General features: G+C 42.2%; 1 long non-coding RNA gene across 1 annotated transcript in view; it reads right to left on the minus strand.

Annotated features, from left to right (window-relative positions):
• Positions 1-551: 551 nt before the first annotated feature.
• LOC137260003 (uncharacterized) overlaps positions 552-23,616 on the minus strand; it is a 50,657-nt gene continuing 27,592 nt past the window's right edge. Inside the window, exon 3 of the long non-coding RNA XR_010954723.1 lies at positions 552-681. This is a non-coding gene — a long non-coding RNA (uncharacterized lncRNA). The remainder of the gene's footprint in view (positions 682-23,616) is intronic.

The following is a 23,616-nucleotide window of genomic DNA, read 5'->3' on the forward strand; positions in this document are numbered from 1 at the left end:
TTGAGCAGCACAGGAATCGTTGTATGAACAAGTCCCACTGATCCATACGCTAGATGTTATCAAAGCCGAAGTCAGAACAGTACAGGTTACGGCAGTGGAGTCAATAGTGTTTAACCCCGATTCCCCTGATTACGAGTGCATATGAATATTACACTTTGTATGTGTTTGCATAGTGTCAGCGTGGTACAAACAGTTCGATTTGGAAACTGAAGAAAATATTCTATGTTCACCAAAGGGTCTGGGATTACCCAGATAGCAGGGCGTGTCCAGCTGATCTTCCATGGTCCACAGGAGAGCAACTGCTGCACCCTAGCGGATATAATTTGTAACCATCGTGTTATGGCTGGTCTACAGGCTACCCGTGAAGACGTGGGTTGCAATTGGATTTTCAGGAAACAAGATGACTAACGGGATCGTGTGGTAAGGCTCCTGCACCTAACGCACTTGGACTGTCACAGACCACAGTCATACAGCTGGAATATTGTTGAATGTGGTGTTACAAACCAGACACAAAATCACACAGTACTCCACAAAGAACAAAAGCTTGTACAGAATTTAAAATCAACTTTATTCTTTTCATCTTTAAATACACACATGGATGCGGCTGTTCAAGTAAGGATATGCAGAATCGAGAAGCATTATCCGAGCTGACAATATTTTCTCTTTCGTCAGCATCTCCCTCTGAAATTAAACAAAATCAAATTACAAATTTTACTATTTTTGTAATCTGGCTAATATAATCTATTAAAAATGTAGGTTACAACAAACCTGTATTTTATTCTGAACATCTGAATTGTTTATTTATTTCTTGTAAAGATATGCGTTAGGTTTGCTGAAGAAAAGTTGTCATACTCCAGAACTGGATTTCACCGTAAGTAACGCTTCCTGTTTGCGACAATAACTGTGTAACAATGTTGCGTTACTTCATGGAACACTGTCAAAACAAACAAGTTGGTGCTGGACGTACTGACCACTGTTGAGGAGTGTATATTGTCACCGACAGACCGATGACGTCATGTGAGCTGGGCATATTTGAGATAATCAGACAGATAATTAATACAATTATCCTAAAATATGCAAGATGGAAGGATTGTAAGATCGTTTAGGTCTTTGTCGGTTTCTTGGTGTTGGTCATAAGTCAGCAAATCTTGCAGTTACGGGTGAAATGGGGTGGCTCTCCTGTATTTCAAAACAATAAATAGAAACTATTTTTGGAGAAAATTAAATATGAATGAAGTATCAAGATTGACTAGCTGCATTCAAACTTGGTCCCTGAGGTTAAGAAAATGCTGGGATAACATGGTCTTAAATTTCCTCAGGCAGATTAATTTCTGATGATGTTTTTCCACTTACTCTGAGGGATTTTCTCGTAATTAGAGATAAGTTTCTGGTATCGAGGTTTATTGAATTATAATAGACAGGCCAAAGGTAACAAACTGAGAACATTTACAATATTCAAAAATACTCTGGCAGCTTCTCCTTATGTTTCCTTCAGTCTCTGACCGCTCTCAGGGAAGGGAGATGTGTCTCTCTCCTTTCAGGGGTAGAAGTTGGTAAACACTGCAACTACTCTGAAGTTGAAGATGACACATTTTCGAACCTCATGTCCATTTTATTTAGATATCCGATCTCTACGTTGTGGCCCAAAGCCAATGCTATTTACTCACAATTCTTTAATCAGTCCTCCACAGATCAAACCATCTCTTAGGAAGTATCCTCAGCTCTCCACACCACTTGTCGCTACAGTGAGCGCTATGTTTAGGCGCAGAAAAAAAACCCCTCTTATAATGTAGTAATTTAAAGAAAGATCCGTGAGTATTGTGCTTACACCTCTCTTATGATTATGTGATACATTTTAATTATATTTTAGCGCTCTCAAATAGTCTTTTCTATTGTAATTCAGTGTCTCGTAGGCCATTTCTGACCGGACAACGTACTATGAATATGTACAATTTTTGACACTCAAGCAAAACATTTTTCTTCTTTTTGAAAACGTGTATTGTGCCATGTGTATGCTTCTGTGTCATGCATTACTACCCGAAAAACAAACTTTGGACACATATATAATGGTAACTGCAATGGCATACAGCAGGTCGCCTGGATTGTCTGGTCTGGCACTGAATACCATATTTTTCACTCACTCACTCACTCACTCACTCACTTACCTCACCGGGGTTACCGTGGTTGAATCCGACACAACAAATACGCAAACAAACCATCACTGTGAAACATTGATAAATTCTTTTGTTGTTGACAGACTGTAATTATAAATTCTGAAACGTCAATCAATTTACCTTTGACACTACAACGGTCAAGTGACTTGGCAAATAATATTTTATGTGTGCGTAAATGAATTAGGTATGTGTTGTTGATGCATTCAGGGTATTTCTGTAGAAATATAGAGTCTTAAACATAATATACTATAATAATTATGGCAGTACATCGAGGATTAATTTGGGTATGGAAAAGAACAACAGGACTTTCAGACCAAAGCCATTCGTATCTATTGTTTGTAAACAAGTCAGTCGGCCTCCGGAAGTCAACAATAACTGGGTTCAAGTACACAGTCCAATGTCCGGACACAGCCGAGACGGGGACAGAGTCATGACGTCATCATCGCCAGATATGACGTCACGCCTCGAACACATGAGTTCTGGCGGCAGACCTTCAGCTGGGAGACTGTTGTCACCTCCGAGCTTAGTGTGGCATGTCTGAGAACTCTTGGTCTCTGCATATTATTGTGCCAAGATGAACACCGTGAAACTTAAAATCAGAGAACACAAAAGCAACTAACAATTGAAGAATGAAGGCCCAACAATAGAAAATTTCTAGGAATACAAGCAACCACTGTTACCCTTAAAATGATCTCGTCCACTGGCAAGTTCATAATTATGTCATGCAGTTTATTTTACAATCTAATCAATCAAATGGAACACAGGTACGCATACACACACGCCACGTGATCAAAGAAGGTACAGCTTTTCCGGAGATCTTTCATAAGCTAAACATTATTTACAATTTGACAATCTAAGCTGTGTATTCATATCACTTTATGTGTCAGATGAAAGGTTTAGCGGGAAATCGGTCTTAAATTTCAGAGCAGCCATGTAAAAATAGAAATCTCATGAAGAAATTCCCAGCCTTATTTGACAATTAAAGAACCTAGTGTCTAGTGGAAACGTCGTTGCTTGTATTGCACCTATACTATTACTTGTAAAGCTGACTGTTTGACATATATCTACATACTTGGATGCGACTGTTTGGCATCGATCTACATGCACGGTTGCTCACAAGTAGCTTGTTTTACGGTTGTACCAGTTACTGTACAGATCTTACCAGCTTCTGACAGAGTCAGACAGGAACATTCTTGACCGTTCATGTTTACATTTTGCCACAATCTGTTCTATTGTTGTTTGGACATACACATATGACATGACATGTTGAAAATACAGGCACTGTTACTACTGGACGTACAGGATGTCGGTACTGGATGTACAGTCTGTTGGAACTGGTAGTACTTGGTGTACAGGCTGTGAGTACTGCATGTACAGTCTGTACAGTCTTCGTACTTGGTGTACAGGATGTAGAATTTGTGAGTACCAGAAGTAAAATTTTGTTGTGACCAGTGGTGTAATTTGTCGGCACCGAAAGTAAAATTTATCAGCACCGGAAGTAGAATTATGTCAGACCCGGAAGTAGAATTTGTTGGCACCAGAAGTGGAGCTTCTCAGCACCGGAAGTAGAATTTGTTGGCACCAGAAGTGGAGATTCTCAGCACCGGAAGTAGAATTTGGTGGCACCAGAAGTGGAGCTTCTCAGCACCGGAAGTAGAATTTGTAAGTACTAAGAGTAGAATTTTTTAGTACTGGAAGTTCCAATTGTCCTCACCACCAGTTTATTCCTTTAAGACTGTCACCGTCAGGTGCACAATAGGGGTGGCTGGTGTTGAACACTGACTAGTGAACCCTGCCTCCCTTTAATTAAGACTGACAGTGTACAGTACAGGGGTGGTTGGTGTCCAACACTGACCAGTGTACCCTACCTTCCTTTGTGTCTGTGTACAGTACAGAGGTGGCTGGTGTCCAGCACTGACCAGTATAACTGTAGAGTCCTTTAACACAGTACAGGTATGGTTGGTGTCTAACAATGGTGAGTGAGTGAGTGAGTGAGTGAGTTTAGTTTTATTTGTTTTATAACCTATCCTGTGGCATCCATCCATCATCAAAGGAAGGGCGACCATGATATTGTAGAAATCATGATATTACACACACTCTAAGTATTCATTGTATATCTGGAGAGATGTTTCTGATGGATCTTCAGTATTTTATTCAACAATTATCATCAAAGTAGTATGTGAGTGAGTGAGTGAATTAAGATTTCTGGTCATATTGGCAAGAATATTTAAACCTGGTGACAAACTATATTAAAAACAACCAGAAAATTATAAACTATGGACAATCAACAACTGAAGGTACATCACCATAACTAAGGACCATGGGGACTTACAGTACATGTGCTTCCTGCATGGACCCTAGCTGGATTTACATTATTACTTCAGGTGCTGGCTACTGTGCTGTTTATCTGTTTACATAAAATATTTATGAAAAAAAAATTGAAACAATTATATTTCTTTTCAAAGCAATGATTAAATGGAAATTCACATGGGTGAAAATACCCTTTACTGTTTCTACACTAAACGTTATCCCTTATGAGGCTTGACTGTGATACTTTCGTCACAAGGGATACAGAATAGAGACACCGCATCTTTCAACAGGAATTTTGAGTATATCTGCCATGAGAAAAACGACTGTTGCATAATGACTTCTTCAAAGCTGGACTGAAAACCCAAGTAGATATATTCACCAGATGGTTTAATTGTAGCTAACCTATTCATATCCACTGGAGTGTCCCACTTCATCTGCATTAATGGTAAGGTCTGATGATCAGTTTGTTGTGAGTGAAGGGAAGTAGAACTGGTGTCACAGATCTGTTGAGTGCTGCTTTAGCTGCAGCATCAGCCTGTGTTACTGGAAATTACAACATGGCAGGGAAACAAACCCAAAACTATGTTGTCTTAGCTAGTAGCAAGAACATTAAATAACTAATAATTTCAACTAAAAGTAGACGTTATTTTTATTTGCTACAAAGACACGAGAGTGAATCTGAAAATATGGCTAACTGTGTGTATTTAGGCGGTTACTTAAATGTTTCAGAGGTGATAATATGACACTTATCTCGGCTGTAAAAACAGAACCGCCATTCAGCAATCTTAATGATATTGTTCTGGATATAACAACTGTGCCACCATCCCTGGATCCAAGTCCTTGTCAATTCATTACATTGGTACAAAGTTGGTTTGCTCCAGATTTCTCTTGCAAATGTTAGGTCCACTGTTGACCGTACCTACACAAATATGTTTACACTTCAGGCACATTAAGAAAAGTTGAGATGTCTACAAGCCAATGTTACTTGCCAGATGTGGACAACAACTTTAACACAGTCATATTCGTACTAGCCTGACTAATATTTGCCAACATGATGTTGTCTCCATGGAAACAAGATCACATAGCATGTCAACAGTGATTGATCCCTACATATCTGGTAACAGCAATAACTTGCTCCAGAGTGTATGTCACTACTACGTGACTACACAGTGAGACCCTCAATCACTGGACACATTTGCTTTTGCATAACAAATGTCAGGATAATTGGATTTTTCTTCTTTGTGTACCTGAAGAAAAATCCACAATGTTCATGATCACAGGGCATCTCAACAACTGCTGCTTGAATATACACATGTATATCAGGGCATACTTTATTGAATTAAGACCTTCTTGCACTCGGTGCAACCTCTGGTCAAAAATAACCTTGTCGCACTAGACAAGAAGCCTCATCTCCTCAATATACAAATATATACCAGGCACATAAAGAAACTGTGCATACAAATATTTAAAATCTAAATGTGTCAAACCTGTATAGACACATAAGGATTTCAACTCAGAGATTAGTGACATGTATCAAACATGCATGCACGTACCACATTCCATGACATCAGTGGTTTCGTCCTTGAGACATGCAATACATTGTTGCACGTGCATGCCAGAAAACAGAAACAGAGCAAATGAATGCCATACACTACTGTTGCTTTGAAAGGCTCAAGGCATGCCCTGGTTGCACCTTTCAACTGCCATTTCTGCCCTGGTGAGATGCTACCAGAACACAAATGACATCATCAATCGACCACATTCTGGACGTCCACATGTAACAACGCCAAGACAGGGCAGATGAATAAGGGTGACCCATCTTTGTCACAAGTTTCAGAGTGTAGTGATGGCTGCCCAGACCATCCCAGGACTTTGCTGTATTCACCCCAACATAGTTCGACAACATTTACGTCTGGAACAGGAGTGGGTGGTTTCAGTTTTATGACGCTTTCAGCAATATCCCATCAATATCCCAGACTGACGAGCGAACCGACCACACTGAAAAGGATGTACCCCTCCACAACACACAACATGGCTCCACTCTCAACAAGGCAACATAACCCTAAGAGTCTGAAAGGAGTGTTCCACCAATAACATGACACCAGAGGGGTGCCCCCCCTCCCAGTGTTCCACTTCTCAAGCCCAAAGCTCACTGAAAACCACTGGGACCCAATGTTTTTGTTTTTAGTCATTATGGCTGACAGCTCTTTCATTGCCAATAACTAAATGTGTTTTCTTTTTTCAGAAAATACCATTCAGGAACTTCTAATTTTTACCTTGATCAGCAGCAGCTTGTTAGTTGACCCTATGTTTGTGTACTGGGAATTTGCCCAGATGCAGGGACAACACACTCTTTCTGTTCTATCAAATTTCCACCCTTAACACAGCACCCTAAACCTAACACTCTGAAAGAGGTATCCCACCTGTACCAAAGGACTATAACATTAAGACTCTGAAAGGGGTGTCCCACTCATACCATGGCACTCTAACCCCAACTCTCTGAAAGAGGTGCCCCACCCATAACATAGTACCCTAACATTCTGAAAGAGGTGTCCCACCCATAACATAGTACCCTAACATTCTGAAAGGGGTGTCCCACCCATAACATAGCACCCTAACATTCTGAAAGGGGTGTTCCATCCATAATATGGAATCCAAACGCATGGACATTAAAGGGGTGTCCTACCCATACCATGGCACCCTAACCCTAAGACTCTGAAAGGGGTGTTCTGTCCATAATGTGGCACCCTAACCCTAACACTCTGGAAGGGGTGTCCCACCCATAGCATGTCAACCTAACCCTAGGATTCTGAAAGGGATGTCTTACCCTGCACTTGAAATAACCGCCGGCCCGGTGGTCCTCGCCCGTTGTTATTGTATGGGGTCGGCAGTTTCAAATATGTGCGGGTAAATTATGTGTGAACCATCTTTCTACTGGAATGTTTCCGGACGTGTTCTTTACTAATGTCTGGGAATCATCCATCATGTTACGATAACTTAGAGTTTCACTTCCTGGTATGTCAGTGCTTTGACGTTGGGATGTCAACACCACTCTAACAAATATCAACCCCTCTGTGCCATAGGCTTAGCTTGATTTTGTAGAAACAGCATGAGACTGTATAATGTAGTCTGTTTTGTTTCTGTTTTGGGGGAGGGGGGTAGGGAGAAGGGGGGTGGGGTTGACTTTAACCAAATGCAGATTTCATTCAGGGCCAGTAAAGTTTGAAGCCTGCAGGCACTTATCGCCAGCTGGTAATTTAAAAAATAATTTTGCAAACACTGGTCCCACCTATACCATGGCACCTTAATCCTAAGACACTGAAAGGGGTGTCCCACTCATACCACAGGACCGTAACTCTAAGACTCTGAAAGGGGAGTTCCACCCAAAACATAGCACCCTAACACAAAAGTCATTAAAGGGGTGTCCCACCTACAGCTTGGTGTCCTAAATCTCTTATCTTTAAAGGACTGCCAACCCACAGCAATGCATTCTAACCCTCAGACCTTTAACGTGGTTCCCCACCAAGAGCATGGCACCCTAACTGTAGGACCTTAAAGGGGTAACCCAACCATAGCTTAACGTGTTCCAGCCCTAACGTGTTCTAGGTCTGAGGAAGAAAAACAGTATAGATGATACATGACTGAACCCTATGCAGGTGACAAGGCTCAAACCTGGTATTGAGTAACACGGGAGAGTATGCAAGTAGTAACGTTCATGTAAGGTCATGTCATGTCAAGCCAACCAGTTTCAGTTCAATTTCAAACCAATACTGACCTAGAAGCAGTGCTTAGAATGGAGGAAGTCTCTGCAAGCCATCAGATTTGTTAACCGTAGTATTTGAGAGGATTGAGCCAAAGTCTTTAACTCATAATATTCAGGCTGTGACAAAGACCCTGACTTAAAACTTTACCTGAAACGATGTAAAATAATTCCAAGACGGTTCTCCTTGGTCAGATAGTGTTTGAGCAACAAGAACTCATATGTCAGTGAACTCCAGCTCATTCCTGCGACATGAATTCAATATTCCCTACAGCTCAAGCAAGAGTTATGTTATCTCCACATTTCCCCCTTTCACCTGCCTCTTACATCACCATCAAACTGATTCAGGAACTGGATTATCTCCCTTCCAGTCAGAGAATGCTTGACAGAGGTGTTCATTTAACCCAATAATACAGTTTTACCTTGGAGACATAAATAATATGTAGGCTATGACAAAGAACCCTGACTTATAAACTAAATCTAAATGCTACAAATGAATACTAGACAATGTTTTGCTTGGTCAGTTTGTGCTTGAGCAACACTGACAGACCTGCTGACATAATATTAACGTTCAGAGAGTCCATGAAAGACTTTCTTAGGTCAGTGACTAAGTTTGGTTTCAAACAATGACATCCCTCATCTTAAACAGCATCTGTATCTTACTGGCTGTTGGTACAATTACTACTCAGGGATCACACTTCTCGTCTGAGACACACTCAGAGCACAGGTGTCCGGACAACCACTGAAAACACTCAACTTGTTGCAGGGTTATTATCCTCACAACATGCCGGCATACAGATAAAGAAAAGACCCGAGCAAAGGATCCACTTTGATGTACTTACATAGGTATTAAATATCTTGACTGAACTGAGTGACACTGTAGTGCTACCTCATCTACTAAAAGTAGCTCTCTCTACACTATATGACATCTCGGAAGATTTTCTTCAACAAACACATTAATAATCATGAACAATTTAACTATTCCACAAAATATTTGGTGTCCTTTTCATAAAATGGCTTCCTCATGATACAGCAATCAAGTATGCAGTCACTCAATTTCTGTCCTTTTTGGCCACTGGGCACTGATGTTTCACTATGCTGAACCAGACAAAAAGCACACCAAGGGAGCTTACTCTTCCACCAAATGTTTTAAATTATCTCCCCTTGTCTACCGATCAGATACAACCCCTGTTGCATAATCCACTACAATAAAGAAAACTGATCAACGACATTTGGTAGCTAAATGGTATATGTATGGTGTATTTATGAAACCATATCATGTCAAATTGGGAAAATCCTAAATAACCAGCTGAACTCAAGAAACAACATGCTCACCTCAAGGAAATATGACATGTTTGGGTAAGGGAGTATCTGCAATCTCAGGGGAGGATATGTCACCTGGGTTAACTCCCTGGTTGCTGAGGTTTTTTCAGGCGCACACTTTCATTAGACTTGAAAACTGACTGTTGTACGAGAATTGGTCCTGGATCTGCATACAACCATAAAAGTACACACAAATGTAGAATAGTAAATTTCCTGCCTGCTCGTACAGATATAACTGCAACTACCACAGTTGTTTGAGAAACAGACAAAATTTTGTTATGTAATAAAAAACAGTCAACTCCTCTGTTTTTCTTAGTGCACCGATAAAAGCACTTAGCGTTAGCCATGAAAATACAGGCTGCTATCTGAACGACAAAAGCATACATGAAATAGGTTTGTGTGCTCAAGATTAAACATGACTCACAGTAATTGCCCTGTTCTTCTGTGACGCCAAATAACAACAGAGAGGTTATGCACATACAAAGATAAGGGGCATAATTCCATTATGTTCAACATTAAGTCAACGTAACTCAGATCACATAGAGATACTCTTGCCATGCATATTCTAAAAGGTATTGACTCATTACAAGCAATGAATAGACAGCTGGATGTCGGAAATTTTCAGAAAATGCTATATAGTGTAAAATCAGAACTTTTCGTTGTTTACATTTCAAAGGATCACAGTTTCTCAAGCACAGTGTTTATTTTTACACACAGAATCTTTTGTTTTGTTTTATTTACACAGTTGGTATTGGTGACAAGAGACCATTTATAATTTGATTCTAAAATGTATGGGGAATTCAGGGATGCACTTGTTGCAGCTGACTTTGACACTCTTATGGTTATCTTCTCATTCTCCCAACATGATGATAAATCATTCATAAATCTACTACAAACCATGCAGGTACTCGATTCCAATTTGTTCTACCCATCCCAGCCCTACCAGCGACACCCACAACACTAACAACCCAGACCAATACAAACTGAAAATGTGTCAATGAAATAAACTTTCATTTTATTGAAAGAAGATACAGATATAATATCCTTGTATATATTTCTCCTTATGAATTGATTTTATTTAATGCATCAATTTCAACTTTGTACAAAAGTACAAAAATAAAGAGTTAAACCATGCAACACCCCTTGCATCTTTTTTGTGTGTATTATCTACATGTCTACCTGGGGCAGATCTTCGACTGGGAGGGAGGAGGTGGGTTAGTCTACATGTATACTTGGGGCAGATGTGTCAACTGGCAAGGTGGAGGTGGGGGTAGTCGGGAGGGGACGCGAGTCTAACATGGGTTAGTCTACATGTATACCTGGGGCAGATGTGTCAACTGGCAAGGTGGAGTTGGGGGTAGTCGGGAGGGGACGCGAGTCTAACATGGGTTAGGCTGCATGTACAGTAAGACCCCAGATACCCAGACAACAAATATCCGAAAAACTCAACTTCTGGTGAAGTCCCCTAAAACATTTATCTCTTAGGCTATAAAAGTGACTGTCTCTGATATTCTGTTTCCGTTTCCATTTCCAGGCGGTAAACTTTTCAAATGAACTCACTAACTCAACACAGAACTGATACAATCATCCAAACAAAGCTTTGATCTACCGCTGACCATGTACGAGTGAAGTGCTAGTGTCCACGTGTTTTGGCATGAGACAAGGTCTGCTAATCTGGATTAATGACCTATCAGCAGTGTATTGGTGGTGATAAGTGGGCCTATCTGACACTGAGTGAATGGGCGATATTTTTAATTTATCTTCCCTTACCTAATCCAGTTAGTGGGTTGATCTGAATGGAACAACCTTAAACTGACAGTGCATGTCGTAAGAGCGATGTGCACCATATGTGTTACTATTCCACTTAGAGACAGTTAACCAGTATGGCCTTCACTGTCATAGGTAACGTTCACACTGATGCATGGAGTGTATATCTTTTCCCTTTTATGACGATATATCAAGTGTTATGTCCTGAAATATTTATTACATGATACTGTGATGCTCCTGGGATGGGCAGGACTGCTTATATTGTAAGAATGAATCACAACATAGCAGTTCGAAGTGAGGCGGTGTCCAATCAGCTGATAATTTTCAGGCCATGTTTTGTTGTTTTCTCGAGATTTTGTAATCTGTGATATAAGTCTGGCACTAGATGTCTCAGTATCACACATTTAAAACTGCACTGTATTATTTTCACTCAAATTGCTTCAGTATTATGGCCGATATGGCTGCATTCATGAATTTCACTGCGGCAATGAGCTGATGCTGTGCGCTAAATGTGAAACAATGAAAGTTTTGTTCTGCAAATTTCATCGGGTCATGCAAGATGGCATTGAGAATTTGACAACACAGATATTTTAGCAGGTAGAGAGAGAAATGAGAAACAATAGTCAAGTAATTGTAAAATAACAGTAATGGATGAATAATGTCAATCATCACCTACATGTAGCCATGCAATGTTGAAAGTACGATAAACATGGGCATAACTAAAATCTACTTTTTTAAGGCCTGCAACAGTGATGTCATGATATAATCACTGTTTGGCTAAATAATGCATAAAAACATTGCAAATTTCTACTGCATTTTAATTATCCTGAATTAAGGGTATAATTCAAATATTTTTTTTCTTAATTTTTAATAAAAGGGAATATCATGAAAATATGCATTTATTATCTCAGACACAGAAGAAACAATACTACTTCTAGGATAAGTGCACTTTCAAAATTCCTTTTTTCATTACATAACTAAAAACATACATATATTCATACTGATTATAAATTTAAATTTCTAGTAAAATAAATGGCACTGTTAAGTGTTGTAAACAGCAAAAGGTTGACATTTTACTGTAGTGTCTACATACAAGAGTTATGAAAAAGATGACAGTGCATTTATTAGAGACGGCTCTTCATGTTTTGCTGCAATATATAGATTTTTCAAATTCTTACACAAATATATAAAAAAAGGCAGAATCTTTTCCTACTTTACATTATAGCTGCACTTACAATGTTTTAGCTCTGAGTTTTTGTATCATGGCGTGTGTGTTCTTTTACATTAAATTACACATGCAGGACTTTATTCCATTGTACATATTATCTGTTAATTTGGTCAAAATATACATAAATGCAGAAACACATTAACACATTTCAATAAAATAAATGTTTTTGATGACATAAATTCGAATTTATGTCATCAAAAACATGTATTTCATTTTAAACACATTTTCTGTGATAGTTTCTAACAAACCTACATAACCTAAAGTTTTCTTTAAGAACTGTTGACTGAAAATCAGAATACAAAGTTAAAGTTGGATAATATATGGTAGGTCATGGGAAATACTAAATATTAATATTTATATTATGTAATATACATTTTGTCAATGTAATTTTATCAAAACACATATGTAATGTAATTCTGTCATACACATTCTCTTGGGAGGTCAGAATTATATGTTGCTTGTTGAGACAAATCTCCATAAATGACTATTTATATTAAGAGCTTTAAGTTCTGTTATAGCTTATATCTGTTTAAGTTCTATTAAATTATATGTGTCTTATTGCAAACTATGAAGACTGGTGTTTCTGATGCAATCGATTAACTGCTTGGATAGCAGGTGTATAACATTTTTATAAGTATATGTAAAAATATACAGTAGTGTCAGAATTTAAAACCAAAAAGGATACAGATGAGTTAGGAACTGCTCCTCAAAACGTAATTAAAATACTTCTAACTAACTGCTACATTCTATACAGAATTTCTTCAATTGTCAGGGATGTATAATAATCACAAATGGGTGACAAAGACCTTCCAGGGGCTACTCGTTGGTGACAGACCCCCCGCAAAGTGACACACCCTTCCACAGATGTCAGATCCCCCAGCTGACACACCTTCCCCCAGGTGACAGACCCTCATAAACTCGTTGGTTGGAGGTGGCCCATGTAGATACCTCCAGCTGACACACCCTGCCCCAGGTGACAGACCCCCCGCAAGGTGACACACCCTTCCACAGATGTCAGATTCCCCAGCTGACACACCTTCCCCCAGGTGACAGACCCTCATAAACTCGTTGGTTGGAGGTGGCCCATGTAGATACCTCCAGCTGACACACCTTCCCCCAGGTGACAGACCCTCATAAACTCGTTGGTTGGAGGTGGCCCATGTAGATACCTCCAGCTGACACACCCTGCCCCAGGTGACAGACCCCCCGCAAGGTGACACACCCTTCCACAGATGTCACATCCCCCAGCTGACACACCTTCCCCCAGGTGACAGACCCTCATAAACTCGTTGGTTGGAGGTGGCCCATGTAGATACCTCCAGCTGACACACCTTCCCCCAGGTGACAGACCCTCATAAACTCGTTGGTTGGAGGTGGCCCATGTAGATACCTCCAGCTGACACACCTTCCCCCAGGTGACAGACCCTCATAAACTCGTTGGTTGGAGGTGGCCCATGTATATACCTCCAGCTGACACACCTTCCCCCAGGTGACAGACCCTCATAAACTCGTTGGTTGGAGGTTTCTCTCATTTCTTACATGGTGGCTGCTGATTGTACGGGAACTCTATGTAAGATTTTAATGCGGCAATAGTTAAAGAATTACCAATGGAAATAACATACGGGTTGATAATGTATAAAAAAAATGTTCATAGATGCTACGACACGTAAGACTTGCACTACCTCGAGTTCTGTCGTAGGAAATGCCATGACAATACACTGTATTTTCATTGTGTTTTCCATCCTGATCCATATCGTGTTGATATATACTGCAGTTGGAATTTAAACAAACGATGCTTTTCTAAACTAAAAGTCAAAGCAAAATATGTGCCAGTTAACAGCTTTTCATCAGAAACCACAGTTATTTCAGTGAAGGTGAAGGGAGTAGTGCTCTTTACGGGGCGCACTTTCTCTGATTTTTTCGCTGTGCTGGTGGGGCTCGAACGGACACGCTAACTCGGGACCACTGGTGCGATCACAGTTAGTTAGTGCTCGTTTAACGAGTCATTACCACACAGGTCAGGGGATGCGCAGTGAATGAAAACAAACTATTATGGTTTGTTTTCATTTACTGCGCATGCGCAGAGCTAGGTCCCGCCTACCCATTCATCAAAGCGAGAAGCCACACCTAGCCATTGTTTTCAAGATGTCATGCAGCCAATCAAGCAATGATATATGAAACGTGTTTCAAATTCACAATGGATGGATATATATGGATATAATCACATCTAAGGTAAGCCAACCCTAACCTTTACTCACTAACCCTAAGGATCTAGAGGGGAGTGCCCTAACCCTAAGGATCTACAGGGGGGTGCCCTAACCCTAAGGATCTAGAAAGGGGTGCCCTAACCCTAAGGATCTAGAGGGGGTGCCCTAACCCTAAGGATCTAGAAGGGGGAGCCTTAACCCTAAGGATCTAGAGGGGGGTGCCCTAACCCTAAGGATCTAGAAGGGGGTGCCTTAGCCCTAAGGATCTAGAGGGGGGGTCCCTAACCCTAAGGATCCAGAAGGGGGTGCCCTAACCCTAAGGATCTAGAAGGGAGTGCCCTAACCCTAAGGATCTAGAAAGAGGTGCCCTAACCCTAAGGATCTAGAAGGGGGGTGCCCTAACCCTAAGGATCTAGAATGTGGTGCCTTAACCCTAAAGATCTAGAAGGGGTGCCCTAACCCTAAGGATCTAGAAGGGGGTGCCCTAACTCTAAGGATCTAGAAGGGGTGCCCTAAACCTAAGGATCTAGAAGGTGGTGCCTTAATTATAACCCTAAGGATCTAGAGGGGGGTGCTCTAACCCTAAGGATCTAGAATGTGGTGCCCTAACCCTAAGGATCTAGAAGGGGTGCCCTAACCCTAACGATCTAGAAGGGGGTGCCCTACCCCTAAGGATCTGGAAGGGGTGCCCTAAACCTAAGGATCTAGAAGGTGGTGCCTTAATTATAACCCTAAGGATCTAGAGGGGATGCCCTAACCCTAAGGATCTAGAAGGTGGTGCGTTTACCCTAAGGATCTAGAGGGAGATGCCCTAACCCTAAGGATCTAGAAGGTGGTTCCCTAACCCTAAGGATCTAGAAGGTGGTGCCTTAACCCTAAGGATTTAGAGGGGGGTGCCCTCACCATAAGGATCTAGAAGGGGGTGCCCTAACCCTAAGGATCTAGAAGGGGGTACCCTAACCCTAAGAATCTAGAGGGGGTGCCCTAAACCTAAGGATCTAGAAGGGGTGCCCTAAACCTAAGGATCTAGAAGGTGGTGCCTTAACCCTAAGGATCTAGAGGGGGGTGCCCTAACCCTAAGGATCTAGAAGGTGGTGCGTTTACCCTAAGGATCTAGAGGGAGATGCCCTAACCCTAAGGATCTAGAAGGTGGTTCCCTAACCCTAAGGATCTAGAAGGGGGTGCCTTAACCCTAAGGATTTAGAGGGGGGTGCCCTCACCATAAGGATCTAGAAGGGGGTGCCCTAACCCTAAGGATCTAGAGGGGGTGCCCTAACCCTAAGGATCTACAAGGGCTGCCCTAAACCTAAGGATCTAGAAGGTGGTGCCTTAACCCTAAGGATCTAGAGGGGGGTGCCCTAACCCTAAGGATCTAGAAGGTGGTGCCTTAACCCTACGGATCTAGAGGGGGGTGCCCTAACCCAAAGGATCTAGAAGGGGGTGCCCTAACCCTAAGGATCTAGAAGGGGGTGCCTTAGCCCTAAGGATCTAGAGGGGGGGTCCCTAACCCTAAGGATCCAGAAGGGGGTGCCCTAACCCTAAGGATCTAGAAGGGAGTGCCCTAACCCTAAGGATCTAGAAAGAGGTGCCCTAACCCTAAGGATCTAGAAGGGGGGTGCCCTAACCCTAAGGATCTAGAATGTGGTGCCTTAACCCTAAAGATCTAGAAGGGGTGCCCTAACCCTAAGGATCTAGAAGGGGGTGCCCTAACTCTAAGGATCTAGAAGGGGTGCCCTAAACCTAAGGATCTAGAAGGTGGTGCCTTAATTATAACCCTAAGGATCTAGAGGGGGGTGCCCTAACCCTAAGGATCTAGAATGTGGTGCCCTAACCCTAAGGATCTAGAAGGGGTGCCCTAACCCTAACGATCTAGAAGGGGGTGCCCTACCCCTAAGGATCTGGAAGGGGTGCCCTAAACCTAAGGATCTAGAAGGTGGTGCCTTAATTATAACCCTAAGGATCTAGAGGGGATGCCCTAACCCTAAGGATCTAGAAGGTGGTGCGTTTACCCTAAGGATCTAGAGGGAGATGCCCTAACCCTAAGGATCTAGAAGGTGGTTCCCTAACCCTAAGGATCTAGAAGGTGGTGCCTTAACCCTAAGGATTTAGAGGGGGGTGCCCTCACCATAAGGATCTAGAAGGGGGTGCCCTAACCCTAAGGATCTAGAAGGGGGTGCCCTAACCCTAAGAATCTAGAGGGGGTGCCCTAAACCTAAGGATCTAGAAGGTGGTGCCTTAACCCTAAGGATCTAGAGGGGGGTGCCCTAACCCTAAGGATCTAGAAGGTGGTGCGTTTACCCTAAGGATCTAGAGGGAGATGCCCTAACCCTAAGGATCTAGAAGGTGGTTCCCTAACCCTAAGGATCTAGAAGGGGGTGCCTTAACCCTAAGGATTTAGAGGGGGGTGCCCTCACCATAAGGATCTAGAAGGGGGTGCCCTAACCCTAAGGATCTAGAGGGGGTGCCCTAACCCTAAGGATCTAGAAGGGCTGCCCTAAACCTAAGGATCTAGAAGGTGGTGCCTTAACCCTAAGGATCTAGAGGGGGGTGCCCTAACCCTAAGGATCTAGAAGGTGGTGCCTTAACCCTACGGATCTAGAGGGGGGTGCCCTAACCCAAAGGATCTAGAAGGGGGTGCCCTAACCCTAAGGATATAGAGGGGGGTGCCCTAACCCTAAGGATCTAGAAAGGGGGTGCCCAAGGGCTAAGGATACAGCAGCGTGGCACAGTGAGACAGATCAGTAGCTCTACAGAGCGCTCTCGCCATAGCACACTTGTTAGCGAGCGCTCAGTAGTCCCCGGGTTCCGGTGGTAAACTGTAGTCTAGCCAAGGTGAACACAGCAACGTGTAAGCTGGGTTCCGTCTTTACATGTAGCAAGTTGTAGCAGCACACATTGAGTCAGGAACCATACCAGAAGCCAAAAGTCGAACTGTCACTTATATTATTCTAAAAGGAGTGTTATCATCCCATGCAGAAAAACGATCACCCATTGTAACTGGCAAATCAAAAGGACCATGCTGTTTTTGAAGTGATTTGAACCGAGAAGTGTATGCTCACTACCATTTCAACAATGAAGCCTTGACGACAAAAATCCAGATATCTGCATATTCATTTATCTGAATGATTTAAGCAAAAACAAATGTGTCTGGATATTTCAGCTCTTACTGCATACCTGGGGCAGATCTGTCAGCTGTGAACCTGCTGAGAGACTGTTTTCACTTCTGAGAGAGAGATAACAGTGGGTGTCAGTGGCATGTCCTACTTCTTGGTCTCTGTATATGATTGATCCCAGATGAGTGAGTGAGTGAGTGAGTAAGTGGATTAGTGTGGTTTTATTCGACTTTTAGCAAAATTACAGCAATTATGACAACGGGGAACCAGAAATGGGCTTCACACATTGCACCCATGTGGGGAAAAGAACTTGGGCCTTGGGCATGATGATCGTAAGCTGTAACCATTAGGCTAGGCTAGGCTAGGCTAGGCTTCCCTACCCTACCACCCATGTTTCTAGATGAACATATAAGCAAACAGTTTACCTCTTAAATAAACTCTTGTCTTTTCGCAATTCCGATTGTGGTGGTGTTCATTTTACCATCTATTTAATAAAATGAAATACAGAATACACACAAGTATGCATGCACACACACCCTGTGATCAAAGAAGGCACGTTCATTTTTTTAACCTTATATCTTCCATACGGTAAAAAAGTAGTTACTATTTGACAATCAAAGTTGTGTATTCATATCACTTGATGTGTCAAATGATAGGCTTATCAAGAAATCATTCTTAAATTTCAGAGTAGCCATTTAAAATGGAATTATAGTGAAAAAACTTCTCAGCCAAGACTGTGTGACAGACCTACATACTCTGGTGCACACAAGCAGCTTGTTTTAAGGTGGTCTTCTAACAGCTATTGTGGTGATATCACCAACTTCCTAACTGTGTCGGACAGGCAAATTCTTAACAATCAAACTATTCATTATCTTCACGACACATTTCATTGTTGTTTGGAGTCTGAACATCCACAGTGTACATCGAGCAGTTCAGGATGTACAGGCTTTAAATACAACATGTACACACATGCCAAAACCGCATGTACAGGCTGTCAGTAGAAGATGTACAGGCCTGTGGTACCAAAAGTACAATCTATAAGAACTGAAAGACTGGATGTACAATCTCTCGATACCAAAAGTAGAAATCGTCAGAACGGGAAGTAGAATTTATCAGAGCCAAAAGTTGAATTTTTCAACACCGGAAGTAGAATTCGTCAGAATCGGAAGTTGAATTTTTCAGTACTGGAAGTAGAATTCATCAGAACCGGAAGTTGAATTTTTCAAGACCGGAAGTAGAATTCATCAGAACTGGAAGTTGAATTTTTCAGTACTGGAAGTAGAATTCGTCAGAACCGGAAGTTGGATTTTTCAAGACCGGAAGTAGAATTCATCAGAACCAGAAGTTGAATTCATCAGAACCGGAAGTTGGATTTTTCAAGACCGGAAGTAGAATTCATCAGAACCGGAAGTTGGATTTGTCAATACCGGAAATTGAATTTTTCAACACCGGAAGTAGAATTCGTCAGAACCGGAAGTAGAATTCGTTGATACCGGAAGTAGCATGTCTGAACTGAAAGTAGAATTTGACAGCACCGGAAGTTGAGTTCTTCAGGACCAGAAATGGCAGTTGTTAGGACTGGAAGTAGAACTTCTCAGTGCCAAAAGTAGACTTTGCCCAGTACAGGCTGTAGAGACTGATACTACCAGATGTACAGGTTGTCAGTACCAGATATACTGCAGGCTGTCAGTACTGGGTATACTGGCTGTTAGTATAAGAAATAATGGCTTTCAGTGCCGGATATACAGTCCGTCAGCATGGGATGAACAGACAGTAAGTATCAGATGGATATGCTGCCATACCGCATGCACAGAACAGGAGTACCGGAAGCACAGCTAGGCTCTCAATACCAGATGTACAGGCTGTACTGGATGTACAAGCTGTCACTACTGGATGTACAGGATTTCAGTACTGGATGTTCAGGCTTTAAGTATCTGATGTACAGACTGTAAGTACTTGAGGTACAGGTTTCAGTACAGGATGTACAGGCTGTCAGTACTGGATGTACAGGCTGTCAGTACCGGATGTAGAGGCCGTCAGTACTGGAGGTACAGGTTTTAGTACAGTATGTACAGGCTGTCAGTACTGGATGTACAGGTTTCAGTACAGGATGTACAGGCTGTCAGTACTGGATGTACAGGCTGTCAGTACCGGATGTAGAGGCCGTCAGTACTGGAGGTACAGGTTTTAGTACAGTATGTACAGGCTGTCAGTACTGGATGTACAAGCAGTCAGTACCGGATGTAGAGGCTGTCAGTACTGGAGGTACAGGTTTTAGTACCGGATGTACAGGCTGTCAGTACTGGATGTACAAGCAGTCAGTACCGGATGTAGAGGCTGTCAGTACTGGATGTACAAGCAGTCAGTACCGGATGTAGAGGCTGTCAGTACTGGAGGTACAGGTTTTAGTACAGTATGTACAGGCTGTCAGTACTGGATGTACAAGCAGTCAGTACCGGATGTAGAGGCTGTCAGTACTGGAGGTACAGGTTTTAGTACAGGATGTACAGGCTGTCAGTACTGGATGTACAGGCTGTCAGTACCGGATGTAGAGGCCGTCAGTACTGGAGGTACAGGTTTTAGTACAGGATGTACAGGCTGTCAGTACTGGATGTACAGGCTGTCAGCACCGGATGTAGAGGCTGTCAGTACTGGAGGTACAGGTTTTAGTACAGGATGTACAGGCTGTCAGTACTGGATGTACAGGCTGTCAGCACCGGATGTAGAGGCTGTCAGTACTGGAGGTACAGGTTTTAGTACAGGATGTACAGGCTGTCAGTACTGGATGTACAAGCAGTCAGTACCGGATGTACAGGCTGTCAGTACTGGAGGTACAGGTTTTAGTACAGGATGTACAGGCTGTCAGTACTGGATGTACAGGCTGTCAGTACCGGATGTAGAGGCTGTCAGTACTGGAGGTACAGGTTTTAGTACATGATGTACAGGCTGTCAGTACTGGATGTACAGGCTGTCAGTACCGGATGTAGAGGCCGTCAGTACTGGAGGTACAGGTTTTAGTACAGTATGTACAGGCTGTCAGTACTGGATGTACAAGCAGTCAGTACCGGATGTAGAGGCTGTCAGTACTGGAGGTACAGGTTTTAGTACAGGATGTACAGGCTGTCAGTACTGGATGTACAGGCTGTCAGTACCGGATGTAGAGGCCGTCAGTACTGGATGTACAGGCAGTCAGTACCGGATGTAGAGGCTGTCAGTACTGGAGGTACAGGTTTCAGTACTGGATGTACAGGCTGTCAGTACTGGATGTACAGGCTGTCAGTACTGGATGTACTGACTGTCAAAACCAAAAGGAACAAGATGTACAGCTTTTTAGTACCATATGAACAGGCTATAAGCAAGGGAATTACAAGAAATCAGTACTGGATGTACAGGCTGTAAGGGTCAGATGTACGACGTGTAAGTACCAGATGTACAGGCTGAAAGTAACGGATGTACAGATTTTCAGCCATAACTGCTATCAAACCACCCTGAAGATACAGTCTGTGTGACTACTTGATGCCTTTCAGAGAATACCTTAAACATGAAGCTACACAAACCACCCTGAAGACACAGTCTATGTGACTACTTGATGCCTTCCAGAGAATACCTTAAACATGAAGCTACACAAACCACCCTGAAGACACAGTCTATTTGACTACTTGATGACTTCCAGAGAATACCTTAAACATGAAGCTACACAAACCACCCTCAAGACACAGTCTATGTGACTACTTGATGCCTTCCAGAGAATACCTTAAACATGAAGCTACACAAACCACCCTCAAGACACAGTCTATGTGACTACTTAATGACTTCCAGAGAATACCTTAAACATGAAGCTACACAAACCACCCTCAAGACACAGTCTATGTGACTACTTGATGACTTTCAGAGTATACCTTAAACATGAAGCTACACAAACCACCCTGAAGACACAGTCTATGTGACTACTTGATGCCTTCCAGAGAATACCTTAAACATGAAGCTACACAAACCACCCTGAAGAGACAGTCTTTGTGACTACTTAATGACTTCCAGAGAATACCTTAAACATGAAGCTACACAAACCACCCTGAAGACACAGTCTATGTGACTACTTGATGACTTCCAGAGAATACCTTAAACATGAAGCTACACAAACCACCCTGAAGACACAGTCTATGTGACTACTTGATGCCTTCCAGAGAATACCTTAAACATGAAGCTACACAAACCACCCTGAAGACACAGTCTATGTGACTACTTGACGCCTTCCAGAGAATACCTTAAACATGAAGCTACACAAACCACCCTCAAGACACAGTCTATGTGACTACTTGATGACTTCCAGAGAATACCTTAAACATGAAGCTACACAAACCACCCTGAAGACACAGTCTATGTGACTACTTGATGCCTTCCAGAGAATACCTTAAACATGAAGCTACACAAACCACCCTGAAGACACAGTCTATGTGACTACTTGACGCCTTCCAGAGAATACCTTAAACATGAAGCTACACAAACCACCCTCAAGACACAGTCTATGTGACTACTTGATGCCTTCCAGAGAATACCTTAAACATGAAGCTACACAAACCACCCTCAAGACACAGTCTATGTGACTACTTGATGCCTTCCAGAGAATACCTTAAACATGAAGCTACACAAACCACCCTCAAGACACAGTCTATGTGACTACTTGATGCCTTCCAGAGAATACCTTAAACATGAAGCTACACAAACCACCCTGAAGACACAGTCTATGTGACTACTTGATGCCTTCCAGAGAATACCTTAAACATGAAGCTACACAAACCACCCTCAAGACACAGTCTATGTGACTACTTGATGCCTTCCAGAGAATACCTTAAACATGAAGCTACACAAACCACCCTGAAGACACAGTCTATGTGACTACTTGATGACTTCCAGAGAATACCTTAAACATGAAGCTACACAAACCACCCTAAAGACACAGTCTATGTGACTACTTGATGACTTCCAGAGAATACCTTAAACATGAAGCTACACAAACCACCCTAAAGACACAGTCTATGTGACTACTTGATGCCTTCCAGAGTATACCTTAAACATGAAGCTACACAAACCACCCTAAAGACACAGTCTATGTGACTACTTGATGCCTGCCAGAGAATACCTTAAACATGAAGCTACACAAACCACCCTAAAGACACAGTCTATGTGACTACTTGATGACTTCCAGAGTATACCTTAAACATGAAGCTACAGAAACCACCCTCAAGACACAGTCTATGTGACTACTTGATGACTTCCAGAGAATACCTTAAACATGAAGCTACACAAACCACCCTGAAGATACAGTCTTTGTGACTACGTAATGACTTCCAGAGTATACCTTAAACATGAAGCTACACAAACCACCCTGAAGACACAGTCTATGTGACTACTTGATGACTTCCAGAGAATACCTTAAACATGAAGCTACACAAACCACCCTCAAGACACAGTCTATGTGACTACTTGATGACTTCCAGAGAATACCTTAAACATACCTACACAAACCACCCTTAAGACACAGTCTTTGTGACCACTTGATGCCTTCCAGAGTATACCTTAAACATGAAGCTACAGAAACCACCCTGAAGACACAGTCTATGTGACTACTTGATGACTTCCAGAGTATACCTTAAACATGAAGCTACACAAACCACCCTGAAGACACAGTCTATGTGACTACTTGATGCCTTCCAGAGAATACCTTAAACATGAA

The sequence above is a fragment of the Haliotis asinina genome, chromosome 13 (assembly GCF_037392515.1).
Source record: "Haliotis asinina isolate JCU_RB_2024 chromosome 13, JCU_Hal_asi_v2, whole genome shotgun sequence".
NCBI lineage: Eukaryota > Metazoa > Mollusca > Gastropoda > Lepetellida > Haliotidae > Haliotis > Haliotis asinina.